Source organism: Neopsephotus bourkii, unplaced genomic scaffold, assembly GCF_033783945.1.
Source record: "Neopsephotus bourkii isolate Nb327-2 ecotype Australia unplaced genomic scaffold, CSIRO-AGI_Nbou_v1 NB_107, whole genome shotgun sequence".
Lineage (NCBI taxonomy): Eukaryota > Metazoa > Chordata > Aves > Psittaciformes > Psittacidae > Neopsephotus > Neopsephotus bourkii.
In genome coordinates this window covers 13,987,574-14,006,556 of record NW_026900624.1, presented here as the reverse complement: position 1 = coordinate 14,006,556, position 18,983 = coordinate 13,987,574, and the positions used below count along the sequence as shown (strand labels likewise).

Below are 18,983 nucleotides of genomic sequence, written 5' to 3'. Positions count from 1 at the left end.
GTTGAACCACTACCCTGTACAGGATGGGCATGCCATTGCATCTGCTGAGAGCTGAGAGTCTGCAAGGACCATGTGTGTTTCCAGAGGCACATAAGAGCATTCTGCTTCTTTCTGACAGATTTGGGTGAAGCTGCAGGAAACGGTCAGCGTATTGCAACAGCCCTGTTGAGCCAAAGGAAAACATGAGGCAGGTGATGGGTGCTTGGTCATTTGTCTTGGTCTGAGGCTGGGGAGCTGACACTTGGTATGCTGGAAGTTTTGAGACAAACACAGAAAGGATCTCCTAACCAACTCAAAAGATAAAAGGAGCTGGCAGCTTGTAACCTTATCTAGGTGTTCCTGCTCTGGCAGGGGATTGGACTAGATGATCTTTTGAGGTCCCTTCCAATCTCTAACATACTGTGATACTGTAATCGCTTGGGCAAACTGCATGGAGGCAGAGCAGGGATCATGCTGCAGGAAGGTGGGGGATGCTTTCCTGTGTTGTCTGCCCTGAGGCCGTGAAGATCAACTGCCCCGGCAACAAACTGCCCGGGAGAGCGACACAGACGCTGCGGCACCCTTCGGGGCACAACGTGAACTGGGGCTGGGGCTCACCAGGTCCCCTGCAGTGAGCCTCCCTCCACCTGTGGGAAAGGTCCAAGAGAACCTGACACTGTAAAAAGGCAGCCGTCCTGCAGCCATGTGGTGCATCCCTCCACCCTGGATTCCAGCAGGCTTACTGATCACAAGGACTTCAAGGACTACAGCTGAAAGGACTACAACTGAAAGAGTTTCTGTTCACTGACCAAGAAGGCATTGCTGGATCCATGGGGTGGTAACCCTATTTTCTGTTTTCTTTTCATCTTCCTTTCCTTTCTCCTTTTCTTCTTCTAGTGTTTTTCGTGAGAATATGACTTTTGTGCCTCCTGACACAGTTTAGGGATGTTTGCAATAAAATTAATTGTTGTTTCAGTTTTTAATCTCTTGAAAGCCTGTGGTTTGTCCTGTGAAGTGTGCAGGGTATTGTAAAAGACCACCTTCGCCCATGCATGCCAGGCAGAGTGGGACAGTATGTAGGATGATTATGGCAATAGCAGAGAGATGGGGATAGGCTTTAAAGCAGTGCTAAGCCTTCTCCTCGGGTCTCAGCTCTGTCTTTGGAGATACAGAAGGACAGCCTGTTGCAGCTGTCATCATGTAGAGAGGCCAGGGAGCAAATGGGAGACAGCTTGGAGGTGTGGAGAGGTATAGAAATGTAAGGCCTATGACTGCTGTCCCAGGTTGTCCTCATTGGTATTCTGCATGTGCAGACCAGGCTGGTCAGCATGCCACCTGGAGATGGTACAGTTCTGTGTGGATGTTGTGAAACGGTATCCTGACCACCTTCAGTGTGTGACCACCAAGGTTAGGGGGAAGAGACAAGGAATAAGACAGAAGACTGGTGATCCATGGAAGACAGGGAAGTGTTTGGTGCCTGTATGAGGGCCATTCCTGGTTGGGCTTCCTTGGCCTCTGTGCTTGTGTGTGTTATATGTATTGATTAACTGTGGGCATATTGGCTCCTTGGCAATGGCATGAGCGTCTTGGCCAATGCTCTTGAGTGATAAGGGAAGAGAAGAGGATGAGTAGGAGTAGATCCTAGCTATGGCTGAGCGGAAGAGCCGCTGAGACACAAAATGGTGGCAGGCCCACTGTCTTTTGAATTGATTTGCAATGGGTTGCTGTGATCTGCTGTGGTTGGTTGCTTGGAGGATTTGTGTTGCTTGGCAACCCTGTTATCAGGTTCATCTGGCATTAGTGGAGGAGGGGGCACTTTGGAGGACACTGCTACTGGGAGGGGAAGGGGGAGCTAGGGGAGGAGGGTAAGTGTGATAACTACAGCAGTACACACTGGTTGTGCTTTGCTCAGGGCTGTATGGTGGAGCAAAAACTGGGTCTGGTTACACCTGTGTGTGTCCCTCATGGGTTTGGTGGGGATAGGGAACTCATGAGTATCTTGATGCTTCAAAGGGGTGTGGTGAGGGCAGTTGACAAGGAGGCTGGGCACCCTATATTGATACCTGTATTCAAGCCTGGGGTTTTGAAGAGGCATATGGGGTGTGAGGGTGTGGGGACCCTGCAGCATGCCTCCCCATAACCTTGTGAAGGCAGGCTGGTAAACATGGAGGCTGTAGTCTGCCCATCCAACATGATCTTTCTCAGAAATTTGGGCTCACAGATCCTGCAGAGTGTACTTCTGTACTTTTGCAGAAATTGACTGAGGACAGGAAAGCAGTGGGACAGGTTGCGTAGAGAAGCTGTGCAGTCTCCATCCTTGGGTATGTTCAAGACCCAACTGGTTAAAGCCCTGAGCAACTTTATCTGATCTCACAGCTGATCTTGTTTTGAGCAGGATGTTGGACTAAAGCCTCTTGAGGTCCCTCCCAGACTCAATATGATCCCATGACTCCCTGATGGTGAGCAGTGGCTGCTGTTCCTTTGTCAGCTGTTCTGTAAGAGTCAAACACTTCAGGTCAGTACAGCACCTCTGTAGTTTTCAACCCTTGCAGCCACCAAGAGAGGTTTGAAAACAAAAATATCACAAATGCAACGACAGCCAGTTACACTGTTGATAGTGAAGCCAATTGTTCCTATTCACCACCTTAAGGAGATTACACTCCTTTCATTGCAACACACTGAGACATCAAGCAGTTCTGACCTCTGCCAGACTTCAAAAGAAACAACAGATTTTAAAGGAGACAGTCCTTTTTGATGAAAACTTTGAAACTGGTCTTGAGCTGTAACTCCAGGGGACATTTATCATCTGTACACATGCTACATGCTTGCAATCATAGAGCTTGAGGTCTTCCATTATTAACCGACATTGTGTGATCAGTTATTTCCATTATATTCAGCTGAGCTATAGCTGCTGTTAGTTTCACCGAAGAGTAACTGGTAACAGTGTGTGGAAGATGGGATTGTCACCAGCCTTGTATTGCTGGTCTGTGGCCCCGGAATTTAGCCAGTATCAGTGGTCTCGCCATGCTGTTTCTATGGAGTGAAGGAACTATATACAACTTAGTGTATCTTTTGTGTGAGCCTATTTAGTTACAGCTGGTATAGCTAAGGACGTGTTTCCTGGACTACTGTAGAAGCAAATGATAATAGCCAGTTTTCTTGCTCACTATTTCTACAGCTGCTTTACCAGTCAGCCCTCAAGCCCGGAGATAACCTAACACTGCTCCATGTTCATGTTCTGTTCAAGTGCATCAGTGCCCCTCAGAAAAGCTGTCCTTTCAGAGCATTGGGTTGCAAAGTGGTGCTAGCATGTGCAGCAGAGACGTATTCAACACCCACTCTTGGTGACCAGAATGGTCCACTTGCGAACTTCCGTAGCACACTGACATCAATCTGTATTCTAGATCATGCAGCTTATCTTGCTTCTTACATGTCTTTCCAAAAGCCTGTGGCCATTACAGGCATTGCACTAGGCCTGCAGCTCCTGCTAAATGGTCATAATATGCATGTTCACTCATTTACCTGTAACAGCATCTTAAGGTTTGGTAACATTTCTGTAGCCTGTTCTGGGTAACACAAGACAGCAAGGTCAACAGGAAGCCATCTCATCCACTGGATTTTCTGGAGTCAAATCTGCTGTTGCTTAGCCCAACAGAGCTACCAGAATTGGGTTGACTCCTAGTAGGTAAAGGCCCCTCTTGATGATATATATGTGTATGGGAGAATGGAATGTAATAACATAATTCAGAGTTAGAATTGCCATTGAATGGGTTTGTCAAATACTGTACCCTCCCAACATTCTCATTATTCTCTTCCAGCATCTCTTTTCCTCCTTATGTGTCTGCTGAGATGCCACGAAGAACAATATAGCAGAGACCCAGACCTCCTCTGGTGGTTCTGAAGTCAAAAATATGTGGGAAAAGTGGCATTAGTGATACTTATTTTTCTTGCATTAGGTAATGGACTGTCCCTTGTGCTGTGTGTGCCACTGGGACAGTGTCCTCTGCGGAGGCTGTTCTACAGCAGGAAAGCTCTTGGCTTGCAAAGGCAAGAATATGGGGGTCTATGGAAGTTGTCATGTGAGAGACACAGATCAATTATTGAAAAAAAAAAAGAAGTACAATTCCTTCAGGTAGCATGAGAACACACAGCCATCCTTGACCTGGAATAAAGACATGACCAGCAAGGACACAACAGCCTGCAGGCTTGCTCTTTGTCAGCATGAGAAAGCCTAGTAGCAGGCAAGCTCGGCAACCAACTTCTGAATGATATAGGGGCTGAAGCAGAGATGCCCAGCTGCTCTTTTGCCAGGAGAACAAGCTACAGCTCCCCAGGAGCGTTATGTACTTGCATCTAAAGGGCATAACAAAGGACAAATGGCCTTATAAAACTGGACAGAGCATAAATAGAGGGGATTGCCATGAAAAGAACACAGAATATAGTCACAAATTTTCCCCTTCTCAGATAAACCTATTTATGAGGGCAAGGTGAAGCCAAAGCTTTTACTGTGAGATGCTTTGAGCTGTCCTTCCAGATAAATGTTGCCTTGCTCTAATGCCCAGCCTCTGTCCTTGGACTGGGAAAGTTGCCGGAGTGTGGCCAGAGCCCTAGGTGGGCATTTTCTAAAGATGATGACGAGAGAGGGACAGAACAGTGCGTGCTTTTCTGACCTCAGTGATTGGTAAGGGGTGATGAAAAGGCAAGAGTTCTTTCCCAGGCTTGGGAAAGGTTCCTACATTCCATTTTCCCATTGCCAGGCCATAGAAACACAGTCACCACTTGGGTCCTTGTAGTAACATGTTGAGGAGAGGGCAAACTTACAGGCTTACTGGAGGAGCTCAGCTGAAGCTAGACCTCACTCTGTTGAGTTCATAATCACTGTGGAGGTGAAAGAGAGCTCATGTTTGAGTAAGGCCTGGTCTTGGCATCATGTTTACAGCTGATGTGTGTTGAAAAAAAGGTGTAGTCAGAGCATGAGACACTCTGTGGGCTGTGCATACCATCAAGATGCCGAGGCTTGAGTTTGGGTTAGGCCTAAAATGAAAGGGAAAATGCGCTGCTGGGCTTCAGTTGAGGTAAATGTCCTCCATTTCAATTTAATGGTAGATCAAAAGAGGAGGCTGAGGTGTACCAGGGACATTTTGCTTATTGCCACTTCCTAGATGTCTAAGTAAGGGGATGTCTAAGTAAAGGAGAGAAGAAGGTGGCAGTTTTCTTTAGAATATAGAGCAATCTGACAGAAATCTTAATGCTTTTTCTAGCTAGAGGGCTGAACTATTGAGTCAGCTGGCTCACCTGGAAACAGCTCAGGCAAAGGAAATCTGTCTCTATCTGCATAAAGTAGGTAGGTATCCCTTTTTTTTCAGGAAGTTGTGGTGGTGATGGGGCAGCGTGATAACTGCAGTTGTTGGGGTAGATACTCTCTTCTGGCTCTGCCAATTCAGATTTCGCACAGACTTTTTCACCTTTTAATTTAATGAGACTACTAAATAAACACGCACAGGAGCAGGTGACCCTGATCCTGCTGGCTTTCAACTGACCATGGACACAGTGGTTTTCAGAGCTACTTATAAGTTCATTAACATCTCTTTTCTGTTTGCCCTTGGGCAATGAGTTATCTCAGGGACCACAGCTGCATGTTAACTGAGATAATTTTTCACTTTTAAATGACCCTGCAGAAAACATTTGTCTTAAATTAGGCGGCCAATACAAATGTGCAATAAATACTGCTGTGAGCACCTAAACCAATCCTTGTGGGAACATTACCAGCTCACAGGCTCTTGGTTCACTGATGAAATTATTGTTCTGTTTTGAAGAATGCTTTCAGACCCACATCTCTGTGTTAGGAACTTGATCCACTTTCCCAGTGCCATGCAGCTCCTTGTTCAGAATCCTTGTCAGTGTGAATAATATTTTCCTTTGCTATCATTTTCCCCTCCACTGATTCACCTGAAGGAGGAATGAGAGGAACAGAGAGAGCCTCAGTGCTGTTACTGACCCCAAACTTCTCTGGAAAAACCTGGGTCTGTTAGGAGGTCCTGAGAGATGGGGATTTTCAGAACAGTTGTACTGAGAGGAAGCTCAGCTGGTGACACTAACCAGTGCCTCTGGTTTGCTACATTGCTATTAAAGTGAATCCACTCACTGGATATGCCCCATTCAATATGTACATGTATATTAAATGGTATCAGAAGTTCTGACAGAGTTTGCCAGTGGAGGAGGGTATGAGAGGTGGGTAGGATTTAGTCTTTGCTTTGTGCACATCGTTTCCCTGTGTTAAGGACTGAAAGGAATCCATGGAGGAAAGATAGAAACCATGTGTTTGGGAAGAAAAAAGTAGTGATGCTTTGGTGACAGTATTTTTAGGTCATAAGGTGTTTATAAAAAAAATACATTCTTTAGGAGGAAACCAAATATTTGTGTATATTGCTGATGCCAGCTTTTGCCTTGATGACATGTATATTTTTAAGAGGGATTTATTTTTTACCTGCAGTAACTATGTTCTGAGTGAGTTTATAATAGCATTGGTTAGCTGGTAGCATCTAAGTGAAATACCAGCCCTGATGGCTGTATTCCACTTTTATCAGTCTCAGAGCTATTTAACTTTACTTATTCCTTTCACAGCAGGTGTTTCATGTTGTAGCAATGTCCCATTGAACAAACATTAAAGTTTTGAGGCTGTGTAAGTGAAGGTGAAGTATTCTGTGTAGCCTGAAGAAATCAGTGGGGTAGCAAATGAAAAGCTGGGTATGTCCCACTACTGTGTCTAGACACCATTCGAATGGAGTAGGACTTCTGTGTAAGAAAAAAAAAGTGCTTATTTATGGTAGCACAAATACTATTGCGCTTTGACTCAACTATAACATACAGAGCAAAGAAACGGCATGTTATTAACTGTGCTATTATCTACAATAAAGCAAAATAAAAAGTGAAAAGTAAGGAGTTTATGTGACCGAATCTTACTGCCCTGTGTTTATGTAGTGGACGGTTTCCCTGGTAATACTGAGAGCTGGGAAGCTAAATTTCTTGGAATGCGGCTAGCTGAGTTTTTGCCTTTATGTGGATATTGTATTAAAGACAAGACTGGCTAGGTAGAGCCATGGTATCCGTTCCCTGAGGGTGTGTGCAGCAGCTCTCAGTAGCATGAGCAGTAAACGAGATAATTGGTGTGTTGGTTCTCATCCAATAATAATTTATTTCCTGGGAGCAACTTCAAAGCTTAATCCTAGAATTAAATCCCCTATTCCTCCTTGGGATTCTAATTTAGTTTTGAATGCTCTGATGGATCCTCTGCTAGAACATTGAAGACAGCTTTCAGATATAAGGGCGATTTTCCTGGCTGCTGTATGTCCTGTATGGCGAGTAGGTGAATGCAGGCACTTTCTTGAAAACAGTCTTTTTTAGCTTTTCATCACAATAAGCTGGCAAAAGCTCCATCTTATCTCTTACTGAAAGCGGTTTTCCAGTTTCCTTTAAACCATGAAGGCAATCTGCCTAATCCGGTTTGCAGCTCCTCCAGTAAGGAGAAGAGTGTCATTACTTGAATCTGGAGAGAACCAATAAAGTTTTCATCAAACAGAAAGTTGATTTTAGAAGAAAACCCAGATAATCTGTTTGTCTCGTTAGGGTTGGAACAGGATGGAGATGACTCCTGGAGGACTGTGGTTTCCCATTCATTCAAGTGTGTCAGGAAATGATGCCTAGTTAAAATGAGTGAGGTGGGACAAAATCTCCAGCTACTGGAATTATCTTTGAACCCCAGAGGTGGAGGAGAAAGGCTGCTTTCTCAGTGCAGAGTGGTGTAAGGCAGTGCTTCAGCCTTTTCTTCTTATTTCTGAGTGCCATGTGAAAAGGGGTGGCATGTATGGCTAATGTTTGTTCCATGCTTTGATGACATATGATACAGCATCTGATTATAATTACTGTTTATTATTAGATCTGGTGGCTTTTGATGGATAGGTTCTTCAGTCTGAATGAGCTGTAAATAGAGGAGCTATGTATCATCTTAAAAAAGTGACAGTGTTAGTTTGAAATCTAGTCTGTGCTTTTGCACTTAAAAAATAACACATTTCCATTTGAAAGGAAGAACTCCACAGTTTCTTAGTTGAATGTGTATGTATTTCATACATAAATGACCATCCAGGAAAACCAATTTCAGTGAGCCTGACGTTCCATACTCAAAAGAATAAACCAAGTCTATAAAGACACAGAGAAAGCTATTTCTCCTTTAATCTACTTCACACTTCTTTTGATTCTGCATGGCAAAACCCCAGTCTGTTAGATGTTTAGGATTTCTGGGGACAGACTGACCATGGCAGAGACAGTTGTGGATGCTGCAATTATTGTGATGTAAAATGATGAGAGCTCAGTTAAGTGTGCTGGTATGACAGCTGAGAGAACATACATCGTTTCAAAGCAAATGCAACAGTGCTTACAATTCTCTTCTGCAGGGCTGCTGGCAGGATGAGTGTCCTCTGAGACAGCAAACAAAGCAAGCGTTCTCTCTGCCCAGGTGTCTTTACAAAAGACTGACCAGAAGCACCCCCACCCCTCCGAGTGGCTTCTGGCTCATTCCTGCACTAGCATCTCTCGATCCTGAGCCATGTGCAAAAGAAATGATAAAAGGTTTCATGCCGAAATTCAGCCAAGTCCTTCAGCTGGGTTGTGACACTGTCAAGCTTGTGTGCTTGTTTCTCTGTTTGCTTTCCTTTTAATTATCTGATAAAATTTCTTCCTGCTGCTCTGTATGCAGCATAACATGGCATCTTTTCTTATGGATCTGTGGTCAGCATTATGGTGGTGTTCTAAAAACGTCATAGGCTTAGTACCTCACCACCAGAACTTCCCACACTATTTCAGACAGTGGGAAGATCTGGGACGTGAGTGTAGGGATTTTTGTCCACTTTGCAGTCAGATTGGCAGAGTGTACTGGGGGTACAGAGCACTGTATAAAACAGCTGGAGACTTGGCTACCATGCTCTGCAGCCCATTGCAAACACCCAAAGGAATTATGAAAAACCTTCTTAAGGTGCGAATTATCCAGAGCAATTGATTCATTTCATTAATTATAAGAAATAGTTCCTCATAGACATGGCTTTTCCTACACTTGATGCAACTGCATCTGTGTTTGTGCAGATGACCTATGAATTGCCAGTCTTTTCCCTTAGCTGCAGACCCCATTTATCTAGGGACATAATGCACTGGAAGTGGGCTCTGATTTTATGAAGTTAGTGGGGCATTTACTGAGAGTTAAAGATAGTGTAGGGCCTTTGGTGTCTGTCAGTGCTGACAGATGCTCTTCTGTGGTGGCAGAATAGCTTTGCTGCTCAGCATCCTCCCTAACACTGTGTCTGCCATATCCAGCCCCGGTTGCTTTAAATATAAGAACTTTCATCCACATCCTTTCATCTTAGGCAGGACAAGAATAATATGGCCCTAAATTTATAGTAAGCATGGACCCATTTAAAATAAATCCCTCAATTTGTCTTACAAATAACATTTAAGTGTTTTTGAATTGAAGATATGTTTGAAAAACCATTTCCCATCAGAGATGCTATTTGTTTCATTTTATGCAGTTCATTCATGTTAGTTGATTAGAAAAAAAATAAAGCCAACCCCAGCTAGTGAGAGTAAACCTTGTCATAATACTATGCTGCTGGAGATTTTGTAACAATTTTTATTTAGAGCCTAATTCCACAAGCATTATTTGCAATAAAGATTACATCTTAATCTAAAAGTAATTTGGGGGTTGGATGCTGTACAGAATCTCAAGAAGATAATTCTGAAACAATCAGCATTTTTGTGTGCCCAATTTCAAACTTGTAATTGAGCCCAATTTGTTTGGTCAGGGGGAATGGACCACCTTTCTTTGAAAAAGGTATCATATCAGACACTTGGGCCCCTAATCACTGCGGGGAACTTGGCCCTTGTGATTTGAGAGAATGATAAATATACATAGATATAACATTTCTATAAGATGTACATATACATCTATTAAGTAGAAAGGCAACTAGCCTTACCCTTAAAATTGAGCAGTAACACAGGCTGCCACATACCATGTCACTGTGGACTTTTGTAGTTTTAGATGGAAAACTTGTGGTGCATTAATTCCTTCTAAGGTCACAGAGAATGATAATCTTAAATATTGCTGACTTGCTTAAAATAATTGCAGCTGTTCTTTTCTGATTGATAGGCCCCTTTTCAGAATGGTTCCTAAGATACTTCTTAACCCTCCATTTTGTGTTTCTAAGTAATATGCTGGATGACAACCATTCCATCTCTTTTTTGTGAAGCTCCTTCTCTACTTGTTTCATCCATAAAAATGCAGGAGGACCTGCACAGTCCTAGTTTATCCCTTCTTGCCATACAGAAAGGAAAAATATCCCTTGGCCAAATCCTATCTGCTATTCTTGTATCACTATCATCAGTGAAAGGAATGAGAAAGTCAAATGACTAATCTCTTCAGCTATTAGCAACTTCTGTATGTAAGTATCACTCTACATTCCTTTCCTCCAACTGTTCTGAGATAATTTCAGATTACTTCAGGCTTTGGCTAATATGGCTTCCATTTTTACTGAAATTAGAATGAAAATGATCAGAGTCACTTTTTTTAAGCATGCCTAAAAATGTCAGGAAAATCTTTCCAACAGAACAGACCTTACTAGCACCCTCAAGAAGATCCTGGCTGTCAAAATTAAAATCTTGGTGTCTGCTTTTGGCAAGGAGCTCAAGCACAGATTGATATTGCTTGTGGTCACTGCAGCTATGAAAAATACCATTGCACACTCACTGTACATGGACACAGAAATCCATTCAAGCTCCAGGTAGCATATTGATACATGCACAGGATGCTACAGCCACATTGCCATCCATAGCCTTCCTGACAGACCAGCAAACCCTGCTTGAACCATGTGGATGAATTCTGAGGCATCAGCTGTCAGGAGCTGAGAGTTAAGAGACACAGTCCAGAGATGCTGTGGTGTTCTTAGGAGGTTTCCTCCCTCAGAAACCTTGGCCATATCCATGGCCCTGCAGGTACATACCTGCAGCAAAGGGCCAGCACTGAGTTCTTGGCTGCTCACTGGAACACAGCTCTTCAGAATGTGGGATCCAGCCCTCCTTGCCCATCTTTTAAGGGGTACATTCTTCACCACTCCTGGAAACAGAGCATGCCTAGGTACAGGCTACTGCGTTATTCTTGGAGGAGGCTTTTAGTGAGAGGGTTGCAAAGGCTGGCCGGTGCAGCCCCCATCAGAACCAAAGCAGAGATGTGGTGTTGAGCATGGGGTCTGATTTCCTGCAGGATAAGTGAAACTACCAGGGCATCAGGGAGAGGGCTTTTTTCATCCCTCTTGTCTCCAGGGGGTCCCTGAAGGCCTGGCTGAGCCTTCCAAAGTTCCTATCAAGACCCAGCCAGTGGCAGGGTGGGAATTTGTGACTCTAGTGTGACTACTTATCCTGAAGGATGCATTTGGCATGCTGCTTGGAGGGGCTCTTGTTATCTTCACCATCTTGCCCTGTTTTGGGTAGACTTTGCAGTGGTGCGAAGGGCAGATGGGCACGCTCTGCTCAGGCCACCCAGAGCTAAACACAGGCATGGGAGGGAGAGGACTGGAACCCTGACCACAGAGGGGATCGCACCACAGGGGTGAGGCTGAGAGCATCCCGGGTAGCAAGGACACAGACACCCGTGGGCAGGGCAGCGTGGAGTGTGCAAATGCATATTGCTTTCTGTTCAGGCTGATTTTGTGTTGCTTAGCTTCCAGGGGGCTCTGAGAATAGCAATTAAAGTGCCGGGTTTAATTGTGGAGTATCCAATTTGGATATTAGCATTATCTCCACTCTCATTCTTTCATTTCGGATCCAATTTTGCTGGCTGAGGGCCTGCTCCTTTCTTCTTATTACTACCATTTTATGGTTATTCTTAATATCTATATATATATATATTTAATCATTCCTGATCTCAGTCACTTCATTCCACGTGGGTCACAGTCCCAGGGGGCCGCACCCACGGCTCAGTCTGAGTCTCAGCCCAGGCCTGGCTACGGGCACCAGTGCCACTAGGGACCCTGTCCCGGGCTGCCCCTTCGCCCCTGCCGGGCACTGGGGGCTGGACCTCCCCCCTCCTGCAGCGGGTAGGGGTGGATCTCCTATTCCCTGCACAGTCTCTCCTCCTCCTCTCCCCCCCCCCCCCCCGTTCTAACCACGGCTCACTCGCACAGGCTCCCGCCCTCCCCCCTTCCCTGAGCCTTGATTTCCCCCCCCCCCTCCCCACCATTTTCCGCGTGTGTATGTTCTTATTACTAATCATTAAGCTGCTTTATTAGCTCCCCTTCCTGTGCTTTCTCCAGCTCCGGGAAGAATTCTTGGAGCTTTTCTATTGCAGAGGATTTTTTTTTTTTTTTTTTTTTTTTTTTTTTTTTGCTTAAATGTATTTTTAGGGTGATGCTCTGAACGCTTCCCCCTCCCCGCCCCATATCTCCTACCCGGGCAGTGTCATAGAAGCGACTGAAGTTGAGCATGTCTGAGGCGGATCAGCCTTGCAGGGAGAGAGGGGGGCAGTAGCTGCTCAGAGCAGCCCCGAGTGCTTGGAGCAGGATTTGCTGGTATGTATGTGGGTCTGTGTTTTATGACAGCTCTAAGTGTGAATTGTTTTCCGTGAGAGATGGGAGGGGAGAGGGAAATAAATAAAATAATACCTGTGACTTCATTAAATAAATGCCTGCAGAGCTATAATCCCTGTCCGCGTGGGCTGGAGGAGCTGGGGGGGGGGGGGGGATAGAGGGACGACCCCCAGCCATCAACCCACCCCTAGGAAAAAAGCATCCAAGAGCTCAACCCAAGCCCCAGAGAGCCAAGGGCGGTTTTCCGGAGGGGGGTGGGAAGCGCAGTGCAAAGCGGCCACACAGCAGTTGACCCCCCCGAACCCCACCCGTGGCAGTGCGTGTGTGTGTGTGCTCCCCGCGCAGCCCATTGAGCAGAGCGGAGCGGTGCGGGCAGCACTGCAGAGGGTGGGCACGGCCCTCGCCAGCCCGCCGGGGGCTGGGCCCGGGTGGGCGCGATGCTGTGCGTGCGTGGGGAGGGGGGGGCCTCTCTTTCTCGCCGCGATTCACATCGCGCCCGCTTCTTCCCTATCTCGTATGCATGCCTATCCCGGGAATGGTGTAGTCAGCCCGTATCTGAATTATTTATACACCCGTGCCAGCTGTTTTTGTTTTTTTTGTTGAATTTTTTTTTAATATATTTTTTGTAAGTCCGCGTGTGTGCACTGTTGGGAAATGCGTTTTGCCTCCCTTTCTTCTCAATATATTAATGTCTTTGTTGGGGAGCGGTTTTTATCCCCTTCAGACCCCTCTAAACCAAAATTGATGCTTATTTTTCCCTTCAGGAAGGGGACGCTTTGAGGATAATCATGCTTCACAGAAGAACGGCGCCGACCTCCAGTTGCTTTAAACACAACCTCCTCCACTAGGGCTCCAGGAAAAAAAAAAAACCCAGAAAAATAATAAGAATAATCATAAAAAAGGCTAAAGGAATGCTTACTCTGGAACCTGCATTTGATGATCCTCACCACTTGTGCTGAATATCCGCTGAAGTGATTCTCTCCAGCTTTTGAATTTGCACAGCTTCAAGACGCAAGATTGCCACAAAGAATCCTCTATTTTTTTTTTCTGCAGCCAAATAGGATTTTCTTTTTAACTCATTCCCCAACGTTTGCCCCCCCGACCCTTATTCTTCTTATGTGGATATGCAAGCAAGAAGAGACTGGACATTCCCAACATGCTCTCTCCCTTGATCTGTCCGTCTAGAGGTTCTGCTTCTACAAACCAAGGTAGGGAAATTCCTCTTTCTCTGTTTTACCGGCAGCTCGTTATGGTACATGCGTTTACCTAGGGAAGACCACTCATGGTAGAACAAAAGGTTTAGTGACGCTGCTCTTAGAAGCAGATACAGGGGCAAAAGAAAAAAAAAAAAGGAGAAATAGTCACCAGACATGTTGATTCCCTCTTGGCTCATCAAACAGGACATGAAGGGAAGGCGAGAGGGATGCTTTGAGTTATGAACCGCATTGGGGGGAAAGTCCCTTGTATTTTATTTTGAGGGTGGGCAGGTGGGGTCAGGGAGAGACAAGGAAGGAGGAGCATGGCTTTTGGAAAGGGTGAAAACGAAGATAATTCCTATCCATCCATCCATTCATTCTTCCATCCATCCATCCGCAAACTGCCTCTTTCTTTTCACTGGTCCAGCGGCTGCTTGCCATGCTTTGATGTGAAAATACAGCTCATTAGGAATAACAGTACGTTGAAAGCTGCTTGTTGCCGAGGCGAGTGGTGCATTACTTAAAACCCACGCTGGCCTCTCGATCGTGAGCGGCCTAACACGAGGGTCGGGGACCCGGGGGGCCGGGGCCGCCCCTGGCTCCGCGGCAGGAGCCCGCCCAGCGCAGGGGCGAGTGCGCCTGCTTGCGTGGAGGTGAAGGGCTATTTTAAGTCCAAGCACGTCAAGAGACTTAACCTGAACCTACGAGGTGCTGTATTCGGGCAACTCCATGGGTTTTAATTTATCTCTGTCCGTCCCGCCCCGCCCCCCCTCCCTCCCCAAGTGCTGTCAGCGGGCATCGTGGTCTCTCTCTGACGCCCTCCCGCGCCTCACAACCCGCGTCCCTAGCGCAGGCAGCCCCTTCCCCAGCCCATTCGGGAGGGATGCAAAATGGCTATTGTGCCGCTCGGCTCAAGATACGTGAGAGATACCGGTGCATCCCGACCGTAATCGTGACATGTGAGTCTTTCCGTAAGATGGTGGCAAGACAAAGGGAGCGGAGTGCCGCGGGATGTGGGAGCTCCAGGCACAAGGTGTTGAGCGTCTCGGGGTTATTTTAAGCCTGACCCCGTGCCCACCGTGCAGCTTTGCCCGGCATGCGTGGGGCTGCTCAGTTCCACGCCGGGAGAGGGGCAGGTGAACTGCTGCACCCCCACCCTGGGGCGGACCCCCACCACCCTTACCCTTCACTGTCAGCCCCCAACCCGCGCTCCCCCCGACCAGCCTCCCACTTCCTCTTCCCTACAGCAGACCGGAGGCCTGGCAGTGGGAGCAAGGAGATAATACAGGGCGGGTGTCTCATCCCACAACCCCACAGGAGGAATATGATGGAGGGGGCTGCACCCCCAGCCCTGTCGCAGGGAGAATGGGGGCGGTGGCGGGTCCCTGGCCCTTGAGGCACCCGGAGCATCCTGTGGCGGGGGCGCCTCTTCTACTCCTCCCTCCCTTGCCTTGATCCTTCCAGTGGCTTTTCCCCACATTTCCCAAGGAATTTTGTCATGCTATTGTTAAAAACCGGGAGCAGTTCCCTGTCGAAGGGTTGAGAACCACCTTTTCTGCCATATTATGGCTATGCTTCTATAAATATCTAAGGCTTCCCAGGGTTTATCTGCGCCTGGATCCTCCCCGGCAGAGCGCTCCCTCCCTCCCTCCCGCTGCCTCCGCAAGTGGGAGTAGAAAGTTTACCTGTGCGGGAGGAGGGCGTGTGTGGGAGCCTTTCTCCTGTTTCTGGGAGGAATTTCTCAGGCCCCGGATCCACCTTCGACCCCAATAGCGACCAGGTTGGGAGGCTGTTGCCTCCTCCATCAGGTCTTATTTAGCCGTGAGAGCCCCTGCAAGTCCCATCCCCGGGGGGATGCCAACAGGGTCTGAGTGAGATGCATGGCAAGAGAAGATGCTGGGTGAGCCTGGCTCAGCTCTTGCCCCTCTGCCCCCCTCCCGGGGCAGATTGAAGGGAGGTGAAGAAGCTGCTTTACGTTCCTGGCAAGGGTAGCAGCTCCCGGCAGCCAGCCTGGGCTGTGTGCTCCCCCAGGGCAGCCCGGTGCCTGCCACAGCCTCCAGCCCTGCCTGCAGGCACCGGGCCCAAGCAGTGCCGAATCCCTGCAACGGTCCTTCCCAGCTGTAACCTGGGCAAGGGTTGGGCAGAGAGTAGAGCAGGGTGGATGGGAACTGCAGAGGGGTCTTGCAGCTCTGATGCTCAGCCATGGTGGCAGGAAGCATGGGCCCACATCTTCATCCTGCCTTTACTTCCCTTTCTCTCTTGCTGCTGCCTTTACCCGAGACTTTTCCTCACCTTCCCTGCCAGCTCCAGCAGAGGTAAAAGGAGATGTCTTCTAATATTGTCCCCCTAATCATCAAGCACAGTTACCTTATAAGCAGTGTAGGGGTGCAGCTGGTTCCCCCCTGAGCTGCCCCTTGTGCAGGGAGGGAGGGCTGGATATGCAATACCGCAGTGCTGTCCCTCTGCCCAAGGCCTTGGGGAGCAGAGAAGGGGCATGGCACCCTGGGGTGTGGGGTGACCTGGTGTGCCCCAACTGCAGCTCTGAAGAGAGACAGCGTGTGTGTGGGTGCAGGGTGCTCTGTCAGAGGGGAGGTGTGGGTATGGGAGATTTTGAAGTGCTCACCCACGCAGTCCCAAAGCAGCAGCTTTTGTCGCCTCCACGTATCCTGGTTTTCTGTGGTCCTCACCACACCAGCTTGTCTCCCAGTCCTGGATGGGGGTCTCAGAAGGTTGGGACAGGTTGGAGCAGGTCAAGGGTGGAGTGGGAAAACAGCCTGGGGGGTGGTGAGACCTGCTTTACCTTCTTCTTGGCTCTGCCTTTGGTATGCAGGCGCAGATCTCAGCAGGGAGAAGGGAAGAAACATGGTCAAAGCCACTACTCCCCTTTCCTGGGGACCCTTGGCTCTGATCCAGTGACACACACCTGCTGCACCAGCTCAGCACAGCCTGCACAAGTCCTGTGCCTCTTGTGATCCCTTGGGCAATGAGACAAAGCGGAGAAAAGGAAGGGGGCAAAGGAGCAGCCCCCAGCCATCCTGGTCTGGGCAGGGTATCTGCACTAATGGTTGAGTTTTACGTTGTACCTGTGAACACAAAAGCACATAGAGGTTGTGGAGAGATGGAAAATATAGTGCATAGGCAAGATTTCCAGCCCTCTATCCTCATCTAATGATTTGGGCTTTGACTTGTTTTATCCTCATTCTGGATTATCGTCTATGCCTGTATAAACCCCTATCAACTTATGAACCAGCACCCCATCCCCAAATGCATGGCTACATGGGGGGAGGTGACAGCATTAATTCCTGTGTTTCATTTGCTGTTGGAGCTCAGCTGGGGCCGTTTCTTGTAATTGGTTCCGAAAAGGGCAGGTGGGCCTCATCTCCAGTGCCAGAGCCATTCTGCACTAGCGCATGGAGCTGCGCTTGGATTCCCACGCTGGACTCATGTTGCCTGGGCTGGCTCTGGGAATCAGTTTCTCTGCAGTACCATGTGGGAGGTCTGGATTTGATTCCCAGTGCTGTTTTCTCATTCCCCCAAGCAGGCAGAGGATGGGAGTGCTGTACAGACAGTGCTGCTTGTCTGCAATGGGCTCCATTCCCGGCTCCCGTCTTTTGCTCCTTAGGATGCGCAAAAGCTGCTTGTGAGATAGTCCAGGATGAGGGCTAGTCTCTAGAGGTTTAATCTTCCCAGCCTTCAGGGAGGCCACAGCTGTACTCTGCCTGTACCCTACTTATCAGCATGGCTTGGTGGGCAGTGGGGAAAGAGAGTTATCTTGCAGCTGGAGAATACACAGAGGGTTTTTAAAACATCTTTTTTCTTTGTGTAAGCTGAAAATAAGTGGATTAGTTAATCGGAGAGATGGACTAGATGATCTTTTAAAGAGAGATGACTCCATGTGTTCTGATTACCTAATCTACAGTGGAATATGGGTAGTATCTGCTCTGCCTGACATTGGGGCTCTAGAACTGCCTGACTTTTGGGATTCTGTGACTAGCCTTCTTCAAGATATATGTATACCTGATAGAAAAACAGGGAGTGGCTGGGAGAAGCATGGCTGGTAAGTTACCTGCTGTTACCTGATCTGTCCTCTACCAACCGTCCACAAGAATTCTTTAAACCACAGTGAATCAACTAATGCATTTCGTTGCTTCACCGCAGTCAGATGGACTAGCTACTGCCCTGGGTGCCTCCCTGCATAAGATGAAACGGGCGTTTGAAGACTGCAGCACTTACATATGTGGAAGGGTAACCAGAGGAAAATAAGATACTTAAAGCAAGCATGGCCCTCCTGCTACCATTGCCTTCTCCTTTCTTCTGAGCCTTGTGTTTCTGCTTCAGCCAAGTGCGTTGTAATGGAAACTAAAAAGACTATTTCTCCAGCCACAAAGGGGGCTCCATCATCCCTCTGACTTACCTATCTTGCTTGTCTGTTCATCTGAAGACAGGAAAGGAGGCAGGCATGGACTGACGCTTGCCTTGGCAAAATCAGTGCCATGGTCCTAACCACCTGGGAACCAGAAGGCTGACCCAGATGGGATAAATGTCAAAGCTACTTTTCATGTTGGGGAAAAAAAAAATCACCCAAACAACCCCACCCTTTATAGTTCAAGAACTCATGGCTTCCTTAAGCTGCAAACCACCAACTCCAAGGTAGAATTTTGCATCAGTATGAAACTGGTGTGTGTAGAAGTCGACCAAGTGCATGGTGATATGTGCAGCCCAGGCAGCGTACCTCCATGTGTCTGAGGTCAGCTGCACAGAGAAAAGCTTCTCTATGTGCTCAGAAACAAATGCATGGCACTTAGGTAGTGTGTGAACTGTGCTGTGATCAAGGCAACTCAAACCATGACTAATTTGTACGTCTTGAGACAAGGCTGCTTTTTATTTAGTGTTTTCTTAGAAGCAGGAGGGTGCGCTGGCTATGGGCAGGAGGAGGGCTGGCTTCTCTTTCTTCAATTTTTACACATATACTGAATATATTTAATGTAAGTGGAATAAAAATACTGTTTTTTTTCTGTACTCAGGACCACTAAAAGGGGGAGAGGGAAAGGTTATGTGTTCTGAGACTCACTGTCAGCTGATACTTCCTAATACAGAGGCTATTTGCAGACTATGAAGTATGCTGGGTGACTCCCTTTCTAACGCAAGCAATGAAAGACCATGTTTCAGAGCCTTCAATATAGAT

General features: G+C 47.4%; 1 protein-coding gene across 3 annotated transcripts in view; it reads left to right on the top strand.

Annotated features, from left to right (window-relative positions):
• The first annotated feature begins 1,815 nt into the window (after positions 1–1,815).
• Positions 1,816–18,983, top strand: part of GRIN2B (glutamate ionotropic receptor NMDA type subunit 2B) — a 219,378-nt gene continuing 202,210 nt past the window's right edge. Inside the window, exons 1-5 of one of the 3 annotated variants that reach the window (XM_061361769.1) lie at positions 1,816–1,844; positions 3,540–3,660; positions 5,241–5,323; positions 13,367–13,810; positions 14,582–14,757. The gene's annotated coding sequence lies outside the window, so the exon portion shown is untranslated. Of the gene's footprint in view, positions 1,845–3,539; positions 3,661–5,240; positions 5,324–12,416; positions 12,585–13,075; positions 13,811–14,581; positions 14,758–18,983 lie in introns of those variants that run through there. The other 2 variants (XM_061361777.1, XM_061361760.1) reach the window with 2 other exon arrangements.